General features: G+C 36.0%; 1 long non-coding RNA gene across 1 annotated transcript; it reads left to right on the top strand.

Moving 5' to 3' along the window:
* The first annotated feature begins 3,975 nt into the window (after positions 1-3,975).
* On the top strand, positions 3,976-21,453 carry LOC138843379 (uncharacterized). Its single transcript, XR_011378038.1, has 2 exons — positions 3,976-4,145; positions 21,159-21,453. It is a non-coding gene; the product is annotated as an uncharacterized lncRNA (long non-coding RNA).
* The last annotated feature ends 462 nt before the right edge of the window (positions 21,454-21,915 follow it).

The raw sequence follows: 21,915 nt of genomic DNA, 5'->3' as shown, positions 1-21,915 counted from the left end.
CTTCTGATTTCGGATCAGCACAGCTCCAGCTGTTGCAGCCATTTGGGGAGTGAAACAGTGGGTAAAAGACCGCTCTATCTCTGTCTCTACCTCTCTCTGTAACTCTGTCTTTCAGAAAAATAAAAATAAATCTTAAAAAATTAAAGTAATATAGATCAAGCTTCAAATAACACTATGCTGCTTCATAATTAATAAAAGTAGTTTATAATAGAGTATTCTCAGAATGTTTTGGCCTGTTATTATTTTGCTGTAATTAATTTTATATATCATAAATCCCTAGTACATTGTTACTATTATGACTTTATGTACATAGTATTAAGAGAATGAAAATAAAAATTTATTTTGTCTTTATTCCAAAGCGAATTCTCTTCATGTAAATGTGGTTTTCTGATCTATGCTATTTTCCTTCTTTCTACATTCTTTGTCATTTCTTGTTAGACAGGTATGACAGCACTAGGTGATCTTATTGCTTTGCATGTGTAACAGAGAGAATTTCTCTACTTTTGAAAAATAATCTGGTTGCATATAGAATTCTAGTTTAGCCTATTTTTTTTTTCTGTTAGTACTTCAAATATTTCACTCCAGTTTCTTCTGCCTTCTGTAGTTTCTGACAAAAGATTGCTGGAATTCTTATCCTTAATCTTGCATAGGTATGGTGCTGGCTTTCTCTAGCTTCTTTCCTAGATTTCTAGCTTTCTTTGGCTTTCTGTAATCTGAATGTGATATTCTTAGTTCCATACATTTTAGGAATTCTCCCTTTTTGTGGTAGGTCTGAGTTCTGTGATATGGCAGTAATGGGGAAAGGCAAAAGCACAGAGTGCATTCTGCCACAAGTATGAGCTGATAAATCTGCACTACGTCCCGCCTGACCCACCTGCAATACTCAGTCATCCTCTGATCTGCAGCTTGCAGCAGCTGCAGAGCTAACAGAACTGGAAAGTCCTTCCCAAACTTGCCCTACACACTGTCAGCCTGTGAGAGAGGTCTGTCGCCTCCGTGTCTGAGGATTCCTCTCTGATAAACCTGTCCCAGCTCTTGAGTTGTTTCTCTCCTCTTCTGAGTCTGTCAGCACCACATATTATTTCTAACAGACAATTTTTATTAATTTTGGGAAAACATTGGCTATCATTAGTTTAGATATTTCTTATGTTCTCTTTTGTCTTTTTGTTTTCTCCAAGTATGCAAGTGTTTCAAAACATAAATATGTTATAAGTAGCACCCTTTAAAATTGCATCTCAGTCTATGGTAATTCTGCTAATTAAAATACTCCCCCCTTTAAAAATTCCAAAGTTTCCATCAGCTTAACTTCAAGTTCATTTTTTTTTTACCTCAGTAGCAGTTATTCTTTTGAGGATGCCATCAAACACATTATTCATTTTTGTTACAACGTTTTCCATTTAAAACGTGTGCTTTGATTTTCTTTTATAACTACCAGCTCTCTCTTTAAACTGCCCATCTAGTCTTGCACAATACGTACTTCTAAACTTTGTTTCTTTAGCTGTTAATGCATTCATCATATTTTAAATCCTAATCTGATGATTCCAAAATATCTCATTTATTGGTGTGATTCTTTTTTTTTAAGATTTATTTATTTATTTGAAAGTCAGAGTTACACAGAGAGAGGAGAGGCAGAGGGAGAGAGAGGGAAAGAGGTTTTTTATCCACTGGTTCACTCTCCAACTGGCTGCAATGGCCAGAGCTGCACTGATCTGAAGCCAGGAGCTTCTACTGACCATAGCAGAGAGCTGGATCAGAAGTGGAGCAGCTGGGACTTGAACCAGCGCCCATATGGGATGCCAGCACTGCAGGCGGCGGCTTTACCCACTATGCCACAGCGCTGACCCCTACTGGTATGATTTAATGCTTGTTTTCTTTCAGTTATATTTTTCTTACCTCGATAACATACGTGTAATTTTTGCTAAAAGCTAGGCAAATTCATTAAGAAATAGAAAATGTGTTAAATATAACTTTAGTGTCAGTTTTATAATGATCAGGCTAACAGGTGGCTCTGTTTAATACTGCAGTTTTAGCTGAGAAAATTAAATTTCTCTAATATCTCCCTTGTTGTCTAGATCTATCAAACGGTGTCTTAAATAGTGTTTATCCTTTCAACTCTTTCAGTCTTTTTTGTTAAGATTTATTTATTTATTTGAAAGTCGGAGTTACACGCACACACACACACACACACAGAGCGAGAGAGAGAGAAAGAAAGGAAGAAAGAGAGAGAGAGAGAGAGAGAGAGAGAGAGAGAGAAAGTCTTCCATCTGCTGGTTCACTCCCCAGAAGGCTGCAATGGCCGGAGCTGCGCTGATCTGAAGCCAGGAGCCAGGAGCTTCTTCTGGGTCTCCCACATGGGTGCGGGAGCCCAAGAACGTGGGCCATCTTCTACTGCTTTCCCAGGCCATAGCAGAGAGCTCAATGGGAAGTGGGGCAGCTGGGACTCTAACCAGGGCCCATATGGGATGTCAACACTGCCAGCGACAGCTTTACCTGCTATGTCACAGCGCGGGCCCCAAGTCTTTCAGTCTTAATCCTATCATATTGGAGTTCCTTTCTGTGGAGGTAAGTTGTGGAGAAAGGGAAACTTTAGCTAACCTTATAATTAAAAATCAGTCTTTTTGTGGACCCATATCCTTTGGCTATGATTTCACAAGAATTTTGTTAGCTCCTTTCCTTTGAAATGAAACGGTAAGTATTGAAGGGATTGTAGTTTAAGAAATTCCCTTTCCCTAAGAAGTCTAATACTCTGTGAAAGTCTTCCACCTTGTGGAGTAGACTCTTACTTTGAAACATTCTGAATATTTTTTGTTGTGGTCAAGGTTCTTCCACACCTATCTCTACCGGACACGGATCTTTCCTGACTCTTCATTGTGAGGATTTAATGGTATTCTGTGGTTACACAGGAATGTGTTCCCACCCGTAAAGCTGTAGCACCAAGGTATTTTTCATTCTCAAGTTATTCTACATTTATCTTCTGACAATTTGCCAAAACTATCATATTAATTTTAATACCAATTTATGGATCAGTAGCATTTGCTCTAAGGAAGTAGATCTTAGTTGTGAACATTTTCATTTGCCTTTCTCTTTTGATTTGTGGGGAAGCGTGCAATTTGTGCAGAGGCTCAGCTTTATCTGTTTGTAAGTAAGACCTCCTCCCAGAAATATCACAACTTGTGACAGGTTGACTGAGATATTGCTGTGGATGAATGGAGAATACTTTAGTTTTCATCATATGTTTTTTGAAGTATGAGTTGTACCATTATGTATGAATGTGAACTTTAACTTTGGAAAGACTTAACTTCAATAACTTGGTGTAGGGCAATGTTATCATTTTATGACTTGGTCATTATAAAAGCAGGACTTAGTCACCTCTGGCTGTTTCTACTTACATGCCTATTCCTGGTTGCTCCTTGTAATGCATCAGGTACTTGTCTTACACCGCCACTGGTGACTAGTCCAGGCCTTTACAGCTAGCTATAACCTATCTGACTTGCCCCACTGAACCCATCACCCTGCACTGCAGTGATCCATCTCTGTTGCATTGTGCCTACATGTAGCTCAGAGCTATTTTACACTCATCAATCGGAACACCCCAGAGAAGTTGCTTAAGTAACACTCTGGACCTCAGTGAAGACTGGTTTTTAGGTTCTTTAATTTCTCTGATTGATTATGCATTTGTTGGACAGCGTCCTCCCCACCCCACGCACCCATATTTCCTGATGACCCTGTGAGGCAGGCTGCCCTGTTCTCTCCTGAATTTATGAGTTATACAATTTATTTCCATGATTTCTTGTGCTTTGTGATGTTGGCTGCTCTGTATCTCACCTGACTGACACATCTGAACCTAATCTCCAAGTCAACACCCTTCAGGATGGTAGCTATTTTGTAAGAATAATCAGAACAACAATCAAGCAAGAGTCCAAAGAACATCTATTAGTAGAAATATGTTCTCAGTGAAAGGGGACACCTGGCTATGGACCAAGTACTTAACATCATGCTGTTCAAGAGCGAAATGAAGTACACCAGGAAAGGCACATGCTTGCCATCCATAACCGCCTTCCCTGTAGCTCTCTCAGGAGAAGGCTAAAGTTCATAGCCACTCTGGAAGACATCAAAACCAAATTAGAAATAAATCAAAACACAAGGTAAGACTATTGCGTTAAATAACATAAAAGTCACTTCAATGTGGGATATTGTTAGCTTCCTTCTACAGAAAATTTATAACTTAGCATGTTTGAGTCTTTTATATGTTCGTTATTTATTATCACTAAATATTCAAATATAATTATAGCAATCAATTTTTACTCTTGAGATAGTTAAAAATTGCTTTTCTGATGCTGTGAAAGAATGGCTTTTATTACATGTGGTTTAAAATATTCAGGGAATGAAATAATACTTACACAAAGGATTAATTATTAGATCTCTGGGACATATTTTCTAAGAGTACTTTCTGTTACAAAGAATTTTGTAGAAATGAAAGTGATAGTTTTCTACATCTGCTGCAACTCTTCTCGGCAAGAAGTTCCAGAAACTATTTTCTGCGTTTCTAAATATGAACACTGTAGCCAGTAAACATTTTATTCTTTGATGTGTTCAGGTGTCTGTGGTTTATCTTCTTGAAATTTGGAATTTCAAATTTGGCAACTGATTCCCTTTTCTCCTGGAAACTTAAAGTATGACCATTAAAAAGAATGGCTTGGTTTCCTTACTTGAAAAATAATGCTTTCAATTAAAATAAAGTATTACATTTGAAATGGTTTGATCTTTTCACTCAAGCAGCATTAAATTAAAGACCCACCCCATTTATCATATAAAATATAGTTTGTTCCAAGTTTAAATTTATTGCTATTCCTTCTTGTCCCATGTGACTATTTTTTTCAGGAACTTTGAAAAGACAATTCTCTACTTTAAAGCATAAATGTCCCTGTAATGTGGACATCTGCGCTCAGTTTTTTGCCAAGCATTCTTACTAATGTTCAGGAAAACTCTCTGAGATACAGTGGAAGAGTTGGATGATACACCATAGCTAGAGATCTCTGCTTTTCGTTAAATGTCTTTGACTATGATATCATTGAGTTCAGTCATTGTTTTTCATGATAGATTGTGGTGCATTGTCACCCTTAATATTCTTTTTTGTGGTTGAATGTCTCCATGGGTCATGAATTGGATAGTAAGATCCAGACAGTCTGACTCCAGAAAAGTAGAAAGCTTTTATGAAAGGATTTCTATTTACTGCAAGGATTTCTATTTGTGCATGATAGCCAAATAAGAAAATACAGTCAGCAAGAAATAACAGTGGATAAGGTTAATAGCATATTGCACTAGACACACATAGAATGCTGTTGTTCAAATAATGTTGTACATTAATAATGCAAAGAAAAACAAACATGCACATCCAGTTGTTCGCTTATAGGTAAGATAAATAAAAATATGCAGAAAGTAATCTAAGAGGACATTTTGTCATAAAAATATAACTATTTTCAAATTCTCAGCTCCTATAGATCAATTACATGGATTAAATAAGCATGTCAGATATGATGTGAATTAATACGACATACTTGGTTGAGAAGGAATTGAGCATCATTGTGTTAACCAAGGTAGAAACATCACAAAGTTTAGAGATCTTTTTAATTAATTAATGCTGCTTTTGACTCATCACATGTATACTTTTTATCTTTATACACATAGCTTACATTTTCCATTACAACAAATACTTGTTTCTATGTTGGTAGTCAGTACTAAGGAAATTCTTAGAAAATACTTAGTTTCATAAGGTGTTGGTTTCTAGAAAAAACACATTTAATCATCTGAGACAATAAAACAAATTCATTTGAAGTCTGAATTAGTGTCATATTGCATTGTGTCATGCTACACACTGTATTAACAGCTATGTGTGAGAGGAACTGAAGTAGTCTATCTGGCAAAATTCCACTAACAGTCATTGCTTCTGCATTTTGTTCCAAAAACTTCACTTCAAAATACCCTAAATTTCTGAACGATATTCTTTGAAATACATTATTGTTGTATAAATTAACTATAATGTTTTAGCATACTTAATTTAAAGTAGTCTAGAAATTTTCTCATATCTATGATCAGCTTCCTTCACCTCTTTCCTGGAAAGCACTGTGTTAGTGTTCTCCACAGAAAGATTCAATCATGTGTGTGTGTGTGTGTTTATACATACATATATACATATATAGAGAGATATATATAGATATGTTTATTAAAGAAGTGGTACACAAGATTAAGCACGTTGACAAGTCTGAAATGTGTGGGGTGAACCTGCAGAAAAAGACACCCTTACAGAAAATCAAGAATGATATTTGATCAAATATCTGGACTCTGTGTCCTAGCCATGTTGACATATACACAAGAGATTACTTTTACAAATACATTTGTATATTTTATTTGTACTAAAGGAAAATGACTGTAGCAACCAATGTATTCATTAGTTGTAAGAAATGTGAGGTAGATTAGAAATAATAAACTGCTATAATTGTTCCTATTTTTCCATACAACATAATGTAGATGTAGCTTATCTCTCATTTCATGCGAGATAGCATATGTAAGTTCTTTTTAAAACTTACGAAGTGCAAAAAAAAAGATTAGATAAAGTACACTTAGGTAATAGTCATTATTGCCTAGTTTTTAGTGCAACTTCTTATGCTTATGTAAGTTGCTTTATCACACAAACTCCAGCCAACTCTTATTTCTCTTCCTAGATAAACTGTGTGTTGCCATTCACTTTTAACTCATTTTGATTATGGTAGAAGTTGGTGAACTATTCCTCAAATAATACTTTGACAAGAAGAGAAATAATTTGGATAAATTTGTACAGTCTAAGATGTAGGTAATTCCATCCTGTTTCTAATCATGTTACCCTGTTACAGATAATCGGAAAGTAAAATTGAGAAGTTTATTTGAATATACTTTTGTGGTGCTGTGGATATCTAACTTTCTGTAAGCATGTTCTTTCTCCTGATTATTAGATGCCTCCATATGTCTATCACCTGAATAATAATTTTTAAAATAGTCAACTGCAATTATTGCTTTCAAAGTGGAAAAGAATGTAACTGACATTGTTTCACAGTGTTAAGCCATTGCCTGTGACACAGGCATTCCATGTAAGCACCGGTTAAAGTCCTTGCTGCTCCACTTCCAATCCAACCGTCTGCTAATGCACCTGGAAAGCAATGTAAGTGCCCCTAAGTGTTTGGGCCTCTGGAATCCACATGCAAGACTTGGATAGAGTTTTTGCTCCTTTCTTTGTCCTGACCAATCTCTAGCTATGACAGATATTTAGGGCTGCCTCTCTCTCTCTCTCTCTCTCTCCCCCTCTCCATCTCCATCTCTTTATTTCTCTGTCTCTACTTCTCTTTCAAATAAATAAACCGTAAAGATACAAAGGACTATGAAAAATAGTGATCACATTTAGTAATTATAAAGAGAGCATGGGTTTTGATGCAAGACAGAGCAGCTTGTATCACTGGAGCATGGTTCACACAGAATATCTTCAACAGACAAAAGATTACCTCCCCTGCTGGCTAGGAAAGAAAGAGACTCAATAAAAAAGGAGGCCATCCTGTTACAGCTGTATGCAGTCACAGATGTGTGGTGGGCAGAACCTCACACTTTTCTGTACTATTGAAACATTGTTTACTAACAGCAGTGAGCACAGGACTTTGAAGATGATGGTACTGAAGTAAACACACTGTTTTTTGAATTTGCCCTATAGCAATCCTGTAAGGAATTCCTTGAATCTGTAAGAGTAGGACGACTTTTTCTTTCCGTGAAATAGAGAAAACAAAACTAAATGGCACTACTTCAGCTTTGAATTTAAATAAACTTCATTGCATTAGCTACCTCACTTTTTCTGGCCATGGATCGGGATTAAGAAGGTAATGGCCAATGTTATTTTTGTTTTGAATTATTATACTGACCATTAGAATATATTTTGAATTACTAAATCACTAGCAAGCTCAAAAATTCAACACAGAGGATAAAGAAACAAATGCATCAACTAATATAGCAATCCTCAGTGTGTAGAAACACTGCTTAATAATTAAAACATGAGCGACATCTGGGTATTCACATAATTTAACTAACATTCAGATTTCTTGTTTGTGGAATATGTTTTATGACACTTACTTTTTTATTTGTTTTCATTTTATTGGAAAGCAGTGGTTCAGAGACAGAGATCTTCTGATGACTGGTTTACTCACCAAATTCCTGTAACACTTAGGGCTTGAACTAGGCTGCACTCAGAATCTGAGAATTCAATCCTGGTACCCATGTGGGTAGCAGGGATCTGCATGCTTACCTCGTAACTCCCAAGGTGAACATCAGCAGGAAGCTGGACTGGAAGTAGAGGAGCCACAGTTAGAATGAGGCACTCCGATATGGTTTATGGGCATCCCAAATGGTATCTCGCCTACTATGTCAAATGCTTGCCTCTCATAAAAATGCCTCCCAAATGAAGTTGCTATAAAGCTTAAATTAAATAAGTCTAGAAAATGTTAGTGTTTTGTATATAGTACTTGTGCTTATACTTGTAACAGTATTTATTGAAACATCAGTGTTCTAGGACTTAGTTTTACAGAGTAAACGAAATAGACAAATTCTTTTGGTGGGGTTGCATTGCATTGGGTGGAATGGAATAAATTTAAAATAAACAACTAAATATGTAATAAGCTCAATGATCAGAAACATGGTGGGCAAAAAGAAGGCTGTATAAGGGGAATAGGTAAAGCTGACTGCAGAATTTTGTGTGTGTGTGTTTGTAATTAGTATGTGCTAGATTCTATTTTCTAGGTGGTGGTCAGGAAATCCTTTATTAAGGAGGAATCAGGCCCCTGAGAGAGGAAAATAAAATACTTGCTCCGTGTCCAGAAAAAAAAAAAAAAGTGCCTGGGATATAGATGAGCAAAGAGAGAGAGTAAGATATTAAATCACATTGCTATTAGGGCTTCGTCCAGCCTTGTGGGCCATTCTCTGGAGCAGTTTCATGAAGAAAGCTATGATTAGTCATTAGAAACTCTTAAAAAGTCAAGGAAAGGCATTATGTGATAAACCTTTTAAAAGGATGATTCTGGAAGTTCTCCTAAATATAAGCTGAAGAGAAAACGGGAATAAACATTATTTTAGCATTGGCTATTGTTATTATGTCGTCATCACCATTAAAAAACTAACAAACTATAGACTCATGTCAGGTGTTTGCTTTAGCTGTTAAGATGCCCACACATGCCATATCTGAATGTCTAGGTTGATTACATTTCGACTCCTTCTGTTGCAGTTCCAATAGAATCTCTTTTTCTTTCTCTCTCTGCCTCTCAAATAAAAAATTAAAAAAATAATTAGTTTTACAAATGCATGTATTTGAAGTAGATAAAGTTAAATGTTACAGAATTAGAAGTCTTTTAATAAAGTGAAATTAATGTTTGTTAATTTAGCAAATCTCCCCTGTGTGCTCATATTTTTCTTGTCATGAAATTCTTAGCTTTAACAGAAGCTATAAGAAAAGCAGCCAAAATTTACAGAAGAGGTAGCAATATTTCTGTGTAATTATTCATATTTTACTGTCATTGTTACTGTGGATTTCTTATTTCTTAGGGACTGTGAACTAGATAAAAAGATATCACATCAACTCATAGCTCCAATTTCACCCATTGTGAAGTACTAAAACAATATCATTGTGCTGTTTTCTCTTCACTATCATCTCTTTGTTTACAATGCAATTATTTTTTCAGGCATTCTTCTTGGGTCACTGGCATTTTAAAAAGATATTAGTGATTTTATATACAGCAACAATGACTTCTATTGAGCTCAACTATAAACACACATAGCTATTTGTATTATTATTAATTTCTAAAATTTTATACCTGAAAGGTGTAATTCAGTTACATTGGCATTAGTGAAAAGTACATCCCACTATTTATATCTCTATTTAGCCACAGATCAATAAATGCTCAGTGATACTTCACTAGAGAAATAGTCTTACCTGTGTGTTTCTAAAAGCCATCTCCTGAGAATTTTCACTACAGATTCAATATTCATATCTGCCCTCATGCTTGATTTATATTTTGAAACAGATTGCACCCCAGTGTCTTAAATGCAACCCATAAAGCAAGTAGCCATCCATCAATGTACTCGTAGTATTTGAAAAGTTTATATTTAATTGCTAACGAAAAGCCAGATGGGAACAAAAGTAATTTTGTCTTTATTGTTATGTTTCTTTAACCAAATAAGAAAAGAGATAAACTCAGAATCTACTTGACTCACCGACATCCAGAAGTGAATGTGTATGATACTTATATCCTGTAACAAAATTGCTTAAAATAAGTGGTGGGGACAAAACTAACATGGCTTTGATGTTAAAAGTTTTTTTTTTCAGTAGTTGTGTTCATCTTGGGCTGCAATTTTCACATTACCATGTGCACGTTGTTTTTGTGCCTTGCATGGATTTGCATGAGACACGTGCTTGGATTTCAGCATTTTAATGTAAATATGCCATGTTTGAGAATTAAAAGTATTTGGGAACACATGATGAAACGAACAAAGAAACCATGTATTTTCTTTCTTCTCCCCTTCCTTTTTTTCTTTCCTTCATTCCTCCTTCCTCTCCTTTCTTTCCCTTCCTCCATCTTTCCCCAACTCCTGTAATTTCCGCCCCCCCATCTGTCTTTCATGGAAAGTCATGTTGTGTTCCATAAGTTCTGTATAACAAGTATGGAAAATTAAAATTTAAGGGAAAGAAGCAAAGTTATGATGAAATACTTCTATTTAGAGATACTTTCATGTCCAATTTTCTGTATAATAATGGTAATTTTGATCAGTGGATAAAGGATAGATGCTGTTATCATTCAGGTCTAAATGAAATTATGCAAACAACTAAAAGTACATAGGTTTTCTTGTTAAAGGCCCAGAGACTTTGACATTTCAGAACAACATGTATTCAGTGATGCACTGTATGACTGGACAAGGCACTGGCTCCCCAATAGCAAGCATTTGATTCCAGCAATCAGGAAGGTAGTGGTAAATTTCCCTCTAACCAAAATAACCTGTGATTCATTTTGTATTCACAGAGAATCATGCAGGTGTGCAGACATTCAGTTTTATCACCTAAAAAAAATTAAGTAGAAATAATTCATTCCTAGTTAGTAGCTAAGGATGCTGCTACTCTCACATGGCGTTCCTAGCCAATCAGTTTAATTTCTCCTCTGCAATACACAGAGAAGAGAAATCAAACATAAAAAGAAAAGTAGTTTAAAGAAAATAACAAGATTCCTTAATAAGCATTAACTAGCATCTTGCTATTTAAGTGAACAAAGTAATGGGCTCCAACAAAGAAAATAAGACAAGTAAAAGAAATGACAAAGAAAATAGAATGCCTGGAAGACATTTCTGAAAAACACCCACTTCCTAAAGTAGACAGATCTTAGTCACTGATACTTCTTTAAAAATTCAGACTTCCAGGTGAGTCTAGGTGGTGATTTTACAAGAAAGTTGATTTCAGCAAATTAAGATATTGAAGATATGAAGGACTAAAGTCCAGTTAAATTCCAATGAACACTGAGTTATTTTTTATTAAATTGTTTTGTAGAATAATTGAAATAATCAAATGTTATTTTGGTGATATATATATATATATATATGTGTATATATATATATATATATATATGTATGTATAGCCAATTCTCCTGCTGTTTAAGTTACATACAAGTTTCTTTTCAACAGGATATATAATCCAAAAGCCTTGCCATTTAACAGCATCATAGGAATTTGCTAGAAACTCAACCCCCTTCAAAAGCTCAACTCAAATTTCTGGCTCAAACTGTACTGACCCAAAGCTTTCACTTCCATCTGTCCTAAAACACACTTAAATGGAAAGAACAAAAGAAACGACTGATGAACCATAAGCTCCCTGCAAGTAGGAAAGCACATTGCCAATACCCTGTCTTTAAGAGCGCAAATCTCCACCAAAGACTAGAGGAGTATTCACCCAGGTGACACTGCAAGCCCTAGCACCACGGGGGCTGATGAGAGCAATAGGGAGGACACTGCTTCTCTAAGGATTCTCAGAAGTTGGCCAGAGCTGGAAAGCAGAGACAGGCATGGGAAGAACTTAGACGAGTTAACTGAACAAATATGGAAACCTCGACTTGGATTGCACTTAGTGCTCAGCCCATTCCTCTTTATGTCACTAATAGCTAAATAAATTAAGTAGGGATATTACTCTGCATTTTCCATGTGTGGTCGTAGAAGAAAAACAGGTCACGGTTGCTATGAAACTTGCCAGGAAATGTGTACAAAGCATGCAACAGAAGAGAGAAAATTATAAAATTAAATTTATAGTGCACATCACCAGGTAAAATCTTTTCTGTTTTTGTTCACATGGATACATGGGTTTCTAGCTACTTTCTTTACAAACTATCTAATGAGAAGCTTTGTTTAAATATCCCCTGCCCACTTACTCAGCTCCCGAGAGCCGGATCAGACACAAGTGCCAAGATAGACATGGAAACAGATTTTCAAAAGTGAAAGGAAATCATATGCCAGCAGCTTACATTAATGAAGAGGATGATTTATATTTATCTACTAATTTAAAAATCACTAACCATGTGAAAATAAAAGAGTAAAAAACAGAAACAATGCTTACAGATTAATTTACTTGAAGTAATATAGATAAGCAGAAAGAAAAAACGCAAATTAATTGTTTATTCATGAAAATCTACCAACTTTTCAGGTAGTGTTACATCACTGAGAAAAGAGAATTTGAGAAAAGGCATTCTAAAATGTTATGAACATGATTGATATATATATATTTAGGGGATAGTTAAACTTGTATACTGCTTATACCTGTGTTCTCACTTGATGGGAGTTACCAAATGTTTGTTATTCCCAATTGTGCTACAAATAATTAAATGCCATGATTCAAAAATTAAAGTTAGGGTTCAGTATTGTGGTGCAGTGGGTTAAGCCACCTCTTGTGACACTGGCATCCTACATCTGAACAGCTGTTCATTCCCAGTTACTCAGCTTCCGATCCAATAACTTGCTAATGTACATGAGAGGCAGCATATGGTGACCCAAATACCTGGGCCCCTGTTACCCATATGGGAGACTCAAATGGAGGTGCTGACTCTAGCCAGGTCACTTTCTAGCTGTTTGCGGTCATTAGGGGAGTGAACTAGTGATGGAAATCTTTGTTTCCCTTTCTGAATCACTGACTATCCTTTTTTCTCTGGTACTCTGTCTTTTGATTAAATAAATCTTTTTAAAGATTAAAGTAACTGTAAAAAACAATGTAAGCTATATAATTTCCTCAAATTAACAGTTGGCAAATGTCATGAAATTTCAATTATTTCTGAAAACTAAAGAAAAAATTCACAGATAGCTTAATAAATAAGATGTATAAAATATAACGGTGGGTGGAAAGCAAATGCATGCACAATTTTTAATAAAATAACATCAAAAATACTTTAGGGGCTGCTGTTGTATCATAGCAGGTAAAGTCACTGATTGCAATGCCAGCATCCCATATGGGTGCTGGATTGAATTCTAGATGCTCCCCTTCTGATCCAGCTCCCTGCTGATGAGCCTGGAAAAACAGCAGAGAATGACCCAAATACTTTGGCCCCTGCACCCACCTGGAGACCTAGAAGAAGCTCCTGGCTCCTAGATTCGACCTGGCCATTGTGATCATTTGGGAAGTTAAATAGCAAATGGAAGATTTCTCCCCCTTCTCTCCTTCTCTCTCTGTATCTCTGCCTTTCAAATAAATAAAATAAATTTAAAAAAAATCCTGTGTGAATCTGAGAAGCAATGGTGTTGTTGCACTGAAGCAAGGGGAATGCATACCATCCCTAATTGCTTGTATTAATGAAATTTCTTCTCTATTTCCACTATTTATTGCCTAGTCTCCTCTCAACATATTTTAAGCCTCTGTGGTTCTAAGTCAAAGATTATATAAAATTGTCCAAAAGGACAGTTCTGAATTTCAGCTGGAGAATCAGCAGTTATCGGGTGTTTGAACACAAAGTTCATAAGAAGACTAAGCTAAAGTAAAAGATAAGAATCCAAGTTTTAACTATTTCATGAATGACCATAATCTACACATGTGTTATCTCTGATATTCACTCAGGTACTCAAAAGTTTGGGATATTTAAAACTCTCTTTTCTGAATAAAAGCTGCCAAAGAATTGAAAATACATAAATATTTTGACAAAATTTAAAAATTTATTTATTTATTAAAAATCAGAATTGGAGAGAGAGTGCGAGAGACAGAGAGAGAGAGAGATTGATTGCTATCCACTGATTCCCTCACAGATGGCCGCAAAGGCCAGTACTGGGTCATGTTGGAACCTTCATCCAGGCCTCTCACGCAGATGACAGGGTCACAAGCACTTGGGCCATCCTCTGCTTCTTTCCCAGGCAGGGAGCTGCATTTTAAGTGGAGCCAGTGGGACACAAACCAGCACACATGAAGGATGCTGACAGCCTTAACAGCAAAAAAATCGGCCCCATCAAAACCACTCTTGCAGTGCTCAATGTTTTTCTTCCATAATTTTACAAAATTTTATAAAAAAAGGTAGATATTACTAGCCTATTTTTTGAGTTGAAGATTCACATTAAGCAATTTGCCAAATGTTACCTCTACAATGTAGCAGAGCCTCAATGTAAACATATTTTAATCTAATTTTAGATATATCTCCTAGCTAACTCATTATATGTAAATTCCAAATTCTTACGTTGTTGAAAGAGGATTTAATCTAAGCAAACTATTCTCTACACTGCAGCTCTCAATGTAAGGGAATATGTCAATACCCGCTTCAATTGCTCAGTCGGAATGTGGACAACAAAAACTAAAGCAGATGGTATAGCTGTGCGATTAACTTTCTTCTGCTTTAACTTTCTTATTTTTTTTTCCTTTTGTACCAAACATCATTTATTTGCCAAGTAAAATTAAACAGGCTTTAGGGGAAAAAAGCTCAGGTTTTTGAAGGATGATCTGAGGAAAGAAAATGAGAAAAAAAAAAAAAAGACTGAAAGACTGGTGTATTTAAAAACTTATTTTTTTTTTTTCACTTACACTGTTTGTGTAATTTTTCCAGTTTAAAAAGAATGAGAAGGGCCGGCGACAAGCTGGTCCCGGCTCCTCCTCTTCCAGTCCAGCTCTCTGTTGTGGCCCGGGAGGGCAGTGGAGGATGGCCCAAGTGCTTGGGCCCTGCACCCATGTGGGAGACCAGGAAAAGGCACCTGACTCCTGGCTTCTGATTGGCGCAGTGCTGGCCGTGGCGGCAATTTAGGGAGTGAACGAACGGAAGGAACACCTTTCTCTCTGCATCTCACTGTGTGTAACTCTACCTGTGAAATAAATTAATAAAAAATCTTAAAGAAAAAAAAAAAAAAAAGAAAAATACACCTTTCATCTTGAAAAAAAAAAAAAAAGAATGAGAACGCTAAGTTTATAAGTAGCATTTTTCTACTAAGTCCTTAGGAAGTAGGCCTTCTGTGTTTGAATTATTCCTGTATTGGCAAAAGTAACGTACAGAACAGTCTGTTGTAGGGTTCCTTACTGCAGCCACTATCGATGGGAAGCCATGAAGTAACAGGTGTTCTTTATGTGATGAACAGCAGTGTCCGTGTTTAGACAGCTGCCTCTTTTCTGTGGGGCATGTAGCATGCTTCCTTTTCTCAGATGCAGCTATGCTCAATGATTTCTAAATTAGGATTGGATTTTATTAATTTCGGACTTACCTAAAATTAGATTCCTTTTGCAGAAAGTTGGAATGAAATTTCATGAGTTTTTGGAGAATGGCAAAAATCTGATTAACATTTCCTTTGAACGGAAAATTGAACTCATACTTTTGTGAAAAGTTCCACTGAAAATAAACCAATTAATAAAATTATACTTTAGTTTCATGATGACTTTCTTCATTTTTATGGGGAATAGATTAGGCAGACTTAGAGTATTGTGGGAATGTCAACTAAGTTGAATTAAAATGATGATATAAATATTGCCAACAAATATTTTTCCTAACCAAGGCTGATAGTAATCTCTACCATTAACTATATGATTTTTGTTTTGTGTTAGCTTTGATAACAATAGCAGTAAAGCCATGCCCCTAGGGGTCTGACCAATGATAATCTTAATTTCCCCATTCTAGTCTACACATTGCACAGGCATTCATGTGAACTACACCTCTGCCCAGAATCCTGCAATACATACTGTTTCCAAAAATAAAGAGATTCATCAGGGCTTTTCTGAATGTGGATAACTAAACTATATTGTGGGGTCTTTTTGAATAATTTTGTTTTTCTTATAGCATTCATCACAAAATGTATTATCACTCTCTAAACTTCCCAATTCCTTATATGAATAGGATGATGCAGAAATGACAAGGAGAAATTAAATTTGGTTTTGATCTTTTACATAATGAGATATTTTTAAAAATTTGTAACTGTTTTTTATCTGCCAGCATATCAATTTTCTACTATGTTAAACATTTAAAATTCTGATAGAAAATTTTATGATACACATAAAATTATTAAGAGAGATCTGAGTATTTCTAGATATATAATAGAAAAAAGTTCAGTTTATTGTTTCCTGATTTGACTTTATCATACTAAAGTTTAAATGACATAACAAAGCTATCATTATGTGCTATTGTAGGAATATAATAATATATTATGCTTAAATTAACATTGAAATTATCACCTAGTAAATATTTGTGGGGTGAACTGAATACAATTTTAAACATTTTGGGGGTATTTTGTCACTATAAACGCTATTGTACGTACATAAACCACACATGCAAACACACGGTCCCAAATTGTAGTTTTAAGCATATAAATATATTTACTGATTTATGATGTCAAAATAACTCCAAGTAAAGTTAATATTACTACATTGTAGCTAGAATTATATATACTAAATAGAATTCTGTTATTGATTTGTTTGCAATTGGTTTGCTCAAATGGTAGTAAAGAATAAAGAAAAATCCACAATACACATTTTATGCTTTTTTGAAGATCACTGTTAGTAAAAATTATGTCTTTCAGGTATGCTTTGATTAAAAACATGTAGAAGAGGACAGTGTTGTGGTATAGTGGGTAAAGCCATTGCCTGCAATGCCATCATCCAATATTATAGCACTGGTTCATGTCCTGGTTGTCCCATTTCTGACCCAGCTCCCTGCTAATGGCCTTAGAAAGCCCCAGAAAATTGCCCAAGTACCCACGTGAGATCTCTCTCTCTCTCTCTCTGCCCCCCCCACCGTGTGTGTGTGTGTGTGTCTGTCTGTCTGTCTTTCCCTCTCCCTCTATAACTGATTTTCAAATAAATGAATAAATATTAAAACAAAACAAAAACAATGTGGTGGAGGTCACAGTATTGTGGTACAGAGGGTTAGGCTGCCACTTGCAATATCTGCATCCCATATGGGTACATAGATTCGAGTCCCGGCTGCTCTGCTTCTGATCCAGCTCCCTGCTAATGTGCTGGGAAAGCAGCAAGAGATTACCCAAGCACTTAAAACCCTGCCACCTTGCCACCTACATGGGTGATATAGAGGGAGTTCTAGGCTCCTGTTTTCAGCCTGGCCAACCCCAGTCTGTTGCTGTCATTTGGAGTCAAGTCATTTGGAAGATCTCTCTCTCTCTCTCTCTCTCTCTCTCTATATATATATATATATATATATATATCACTCTGCTTTTCTAATTAATAAAATAAATCTTTAAAAAAGCAGTGAGCTAGGAACACAATAAAATGTGATGGAGAGAACAAGTTTTAGTCTAGAAACCTTACCTTACTTCAGGGTTAATTTTACTTAGAAATTTCTTAGTGACTGTGTAATTTGCTAAGCCTCTTTAAGCATTCCTTTTTCTGCCTGTGCAATGAAAGGCTCTGGAGTAGTTTCCTTAAATTTTTCTCATATCTTCAAATTAGTTTACAATAGCATTGTTAATAATAGTAGTCTTAATAACTAGAGTCCTTAACTACGTCAGACACTGAAGATTTTAATCTATTGAGTGAATAGCAACTCATGTCAACTCTACCATTTCACAGATTAAAAAATTGAGGCAGTTGGACATAGAGCATTGCACTTGAGAAACTCCTTGGAACATTTAGACCCAATATTTGAGTACCTGGGTTCAAGTTCTGGCCCCACTTCTGATTCTAGCTTCCTGCTCCCTTGTTGTCTGAGAGATAGGAGATGATGAGTCAAATACTTCAATCCCTGACACTGATGTGGGCACCCAGGTGTTGTCTGCAAAGGTGCTGGCTTTGCGGGCATTTGAGGAGAGGACCAGTTTGATAGGAGATCTCTGCCAGTCTCAGTACCTGTCTGTGTCTGTGGTGTCTCTGTTCCTTGCTTCTTGTCTCTCTCAAATAAATAAAAATAAATGCACACAGTTTTTAAAAAAATTGAGAAACAATGAGATCTAAATATACTTGATAACTATTGAACTCAAAATTAGTGGTTAATGGTTGAAAAAAACTAGAAAATCTAGACATTTTCTTTTCTTTTTTTTTTTTTTTTTTGAATAGTCAGAGTTAGGCAGTGAGAGAGAGACAGAAAGGTCATCCTTCCTTCCATTGGTTCATCCCCAAATGGCCACTACAGCTGGCGAGCTGTGCCGATCCAAAGCCAGGAGCCAGGTGCTTCCTCCTGGTCTCCCATGGGATGCAGGGCCCAAGTACTTGGGCCATCCTCCACTACACTCCTGGACTACAGTAGAGAGCTGGACTGGAAGAGGAGCAACCAGGACAGAATCTGGCGCCCCAAAAGGGACTAGAACCTGAGGTACCGTTGCTGCAGGCAGAGGATTAGCCTAGTGAGCCATGGCACCGGCTGACATTTTCTAATTTTATGAATCCTTATACTATAAACTTTAAATGATGTACAAGTATTTAAATATTCTCAAACATATACACATAAGTGTTATAATATCAAAATAATGGAATTATTATTTCCGACAATTCATATTTTTATAGATTTCAAAATGCATTTCATTTTGTATGTACAAATGTTTAGATATTATACTTTAAATTCTTTCCAGCAGGAGCTGGAAATTCAAAATGATTGACCAAGGATCATAAATAATGCACTTTAATTTTATTGCAATTGCCTTCAATAATTTATATGATTTCAGACATTTCTTGACCTTTGAATAAAGCTATGAAATATTTTAAATATTTTTAAATATTTAAGACTTGACAAGTAATGTCTTGTCTTCTTCAAGAAGGAATAAACAATTCAGACTATGGCTGGTGCCATGGCTCACTAGGCTAATCCTCCACCTGTGGCGCAGGCACTCTGGGTTCTAGTCCCTGTTGGGGTGCCGGATTCTGTCCCGGTTGCCCCTTATCCAGTCCAGCTCTCTGCTGTGGCCCGGGAAGGCAGTGGAGGATGGCCCAAGTGCTTGGGCCCTGCACCCGCATGGGAGACCAGGAGGAAGCACCCGGCTCCTGGCTTCGGACAGGCGCAGCACTGGCCGTAGTGACCATTTTGGGGGGTGAACCAACGGAAGGAAGACCTTTCTGTCTATCTCTCTCTCTAAGTCTGCCTGTTAAAGAAAAAAAATAAGAAAGAATTCAGACTAGTCTGATATTTTTACTTTAAGTAAATGATATTTTACCAAAAGATATTTTATTGCCCCAAATATGCAAATGTTTCAACCACTTAGCAAAACTTGGAGCTCTGTCAGATTTTCCAGTATTTCAGACTGATTTTAGAATACAAATTTTGATCTCAAATTTCCATAATTATTTTAACATTTATAAAAACAATCAGGACAACAAATTCAAAACTCTGAGAATAGTAATTTAAATGATTATATGCAAATAAAAACAGAAAATAAACAAATATTAAATAATTTTTACAATTGTGTGTTCTTTTTTTGAAATTTAAGGATATAAAGATAATCATGCAAAATTGGCTTATTTTTAATTTACAAAAATGATACTGAGATTATAATTTCTTAGAAAGCTAAAAAAGTTTTCATTAATAATTAACTATTGTTCAGAATTCTATCCCTTAAAAAAATTTAGTTAATTAAGAGACATTATACATTTCAAAATCTAAACAAAATATTCATTAGCAATTAACCTTTACAAGTAGCACTTAGAATAATTAGGTACATTATGTTGATGCTAGATTTGATATAGATATACCCATGTGTATGCAGGGGTTGATGAACATAGGAATTTGCTTTTTATCTTTGTAGTGTCCCCATAGGCAATAAAGTTCTAAAAAAATCAAAAAATAAAACCAAAAAAATTGCCTCTGTGTATCCATATTGTTTCAAACATAATTTTGTCAAATTTTGTTTTATGTCTTTGTCAATCCTATGGTTAAGAGTGATACACTACTATAGTTTTAATTATCTGAGGTTAATTGAAAACTTACTGTATATTTGTTTTTATTTTTTATTTTTATTTTTATTTATTTATTTTTTTTTTTGACAGGCAGAGTGGACAGTGAGAGAGAGAGACAGAGAGAAAGGTCTTCCTTTTGCCGTTGGTTCACCCTCCAATGGCCGCCGCGGCAGGCGCGCTGCGGCCGGCGCACTGCGCTGATCCGATGGCAGGAGCCAGGAGCCAGGTGCTTTTCCTGGTCTCCCATGGGGTGCAGGGCCCAAGCACCTGGGCCATCCTCCACTGCACTCCCTGGCCACAGCAGACAGCTGGCCTGGAAGAGGGGCAACCGGGACAGAATCTGGTGCCCCAACCGGGACTAGAACCTGGTGTGCCGGCATCGCAAGGCGGAGGATTAGCCTAGTGAGCCGCAGCGCCGGCACTTACTGTATATTTGTAAAATGGACAAGAAGGAAGGGAGGGATGGAAGAAGGAAGGGAGGGAGAGAGAAGGAAGGGGAGAGGGAGGGAAAGATGGAGTGAGGGATAAAGGAAGTAACATTAAATTTGTGTCTATGAACTACGTTGAATCTGTTCTCTTTGTATTAATATGACAATGACATAATAGTTCATGAAAATCCTGTTGTAATTCATGTATTTTCTTTGCTCCTGAGAATATAATATATTAATAAATTAAATAAATACATATAAATAAATATATAGATAAATAAGGGTAGGGATTGTGCCTACATTCTATATGAGCTCGAGTTCAAGTCACACCTCTTGTGTTTCTGATCCAGCTCCCTGCTAATATGCCTGAGGAAGCAGCAGAAGACAGCCCAAGTGCTTGGGCCCCTGCCACACACCTGGGAGAACCAAATGGAGTTCCTAGCTCCTGGCTTCGATTTGGCCCAGCCTTGGCTGTTATATACATTTGAGAAGTTGAGGAGTAAAACAGCAAATATTAAGATCTCTCTCTCTCTCTCTCTCTTTCCCTCGCTGCTTCCCTCCTCTCTCTGTAAGTCTGCCTTTCAATTAATTAAAATAAGTATTTTAAAATTCAAATAAATAAATAAAATGAAGGAAGGAATACAATCTCTAACTGTATTAAATACTGTTTTGTTCTGCTGGTTAAATTCTTTCACTTCAAAACTTGGTGAACAAATTTTCATAAAACCGGACATTCATGTGTCTATATCTTTTTCCTGTATCTACATATATACCTATTTTGTCTTATCTATACCTATTAAATATATGCATCCCTATTCTCATATCTTTTGAGAGTCTTCAATAGCATGCAATCTGTTCTGATATTTTCATATCTTTAATGCAATGAGTGTCCGTTAAATATCAAATAAATTAATGGAGAAAAAACTACTTGGCTCCTTATATGTAGTAAATAATTTACTTCCTAGTCAAAATTCTTCAGTGTTCCACAACATCATATAACAAAAAATCAGACCCTCCTGGAATTAGGTTTCATTTGAAACCTGTTCCTCAATGTATTTTTCAACGATTTATCATATGATGAATTTAATGATCCATTGTTTTAGTGAT

This window comes from Oryctolagus cuniculus, chromosome 8 (genome assembly GCF_964237555.1).
Source record: "Oryctolagus cuniculus chromosome 8, mOryCun1.1, whole genome shotgun sequence".
Lineage (NCBI taxonomy): Eukaryota > Metazoa > Chordata > Mammalia > Lagomorpha > Leporidae > Oryctolagus > Oryctolagus cuniculus.
Note: the sequence above shows the minus strand (reverse complement) of the source record. Positions and strands in the feature narration are given on the sequence as shown.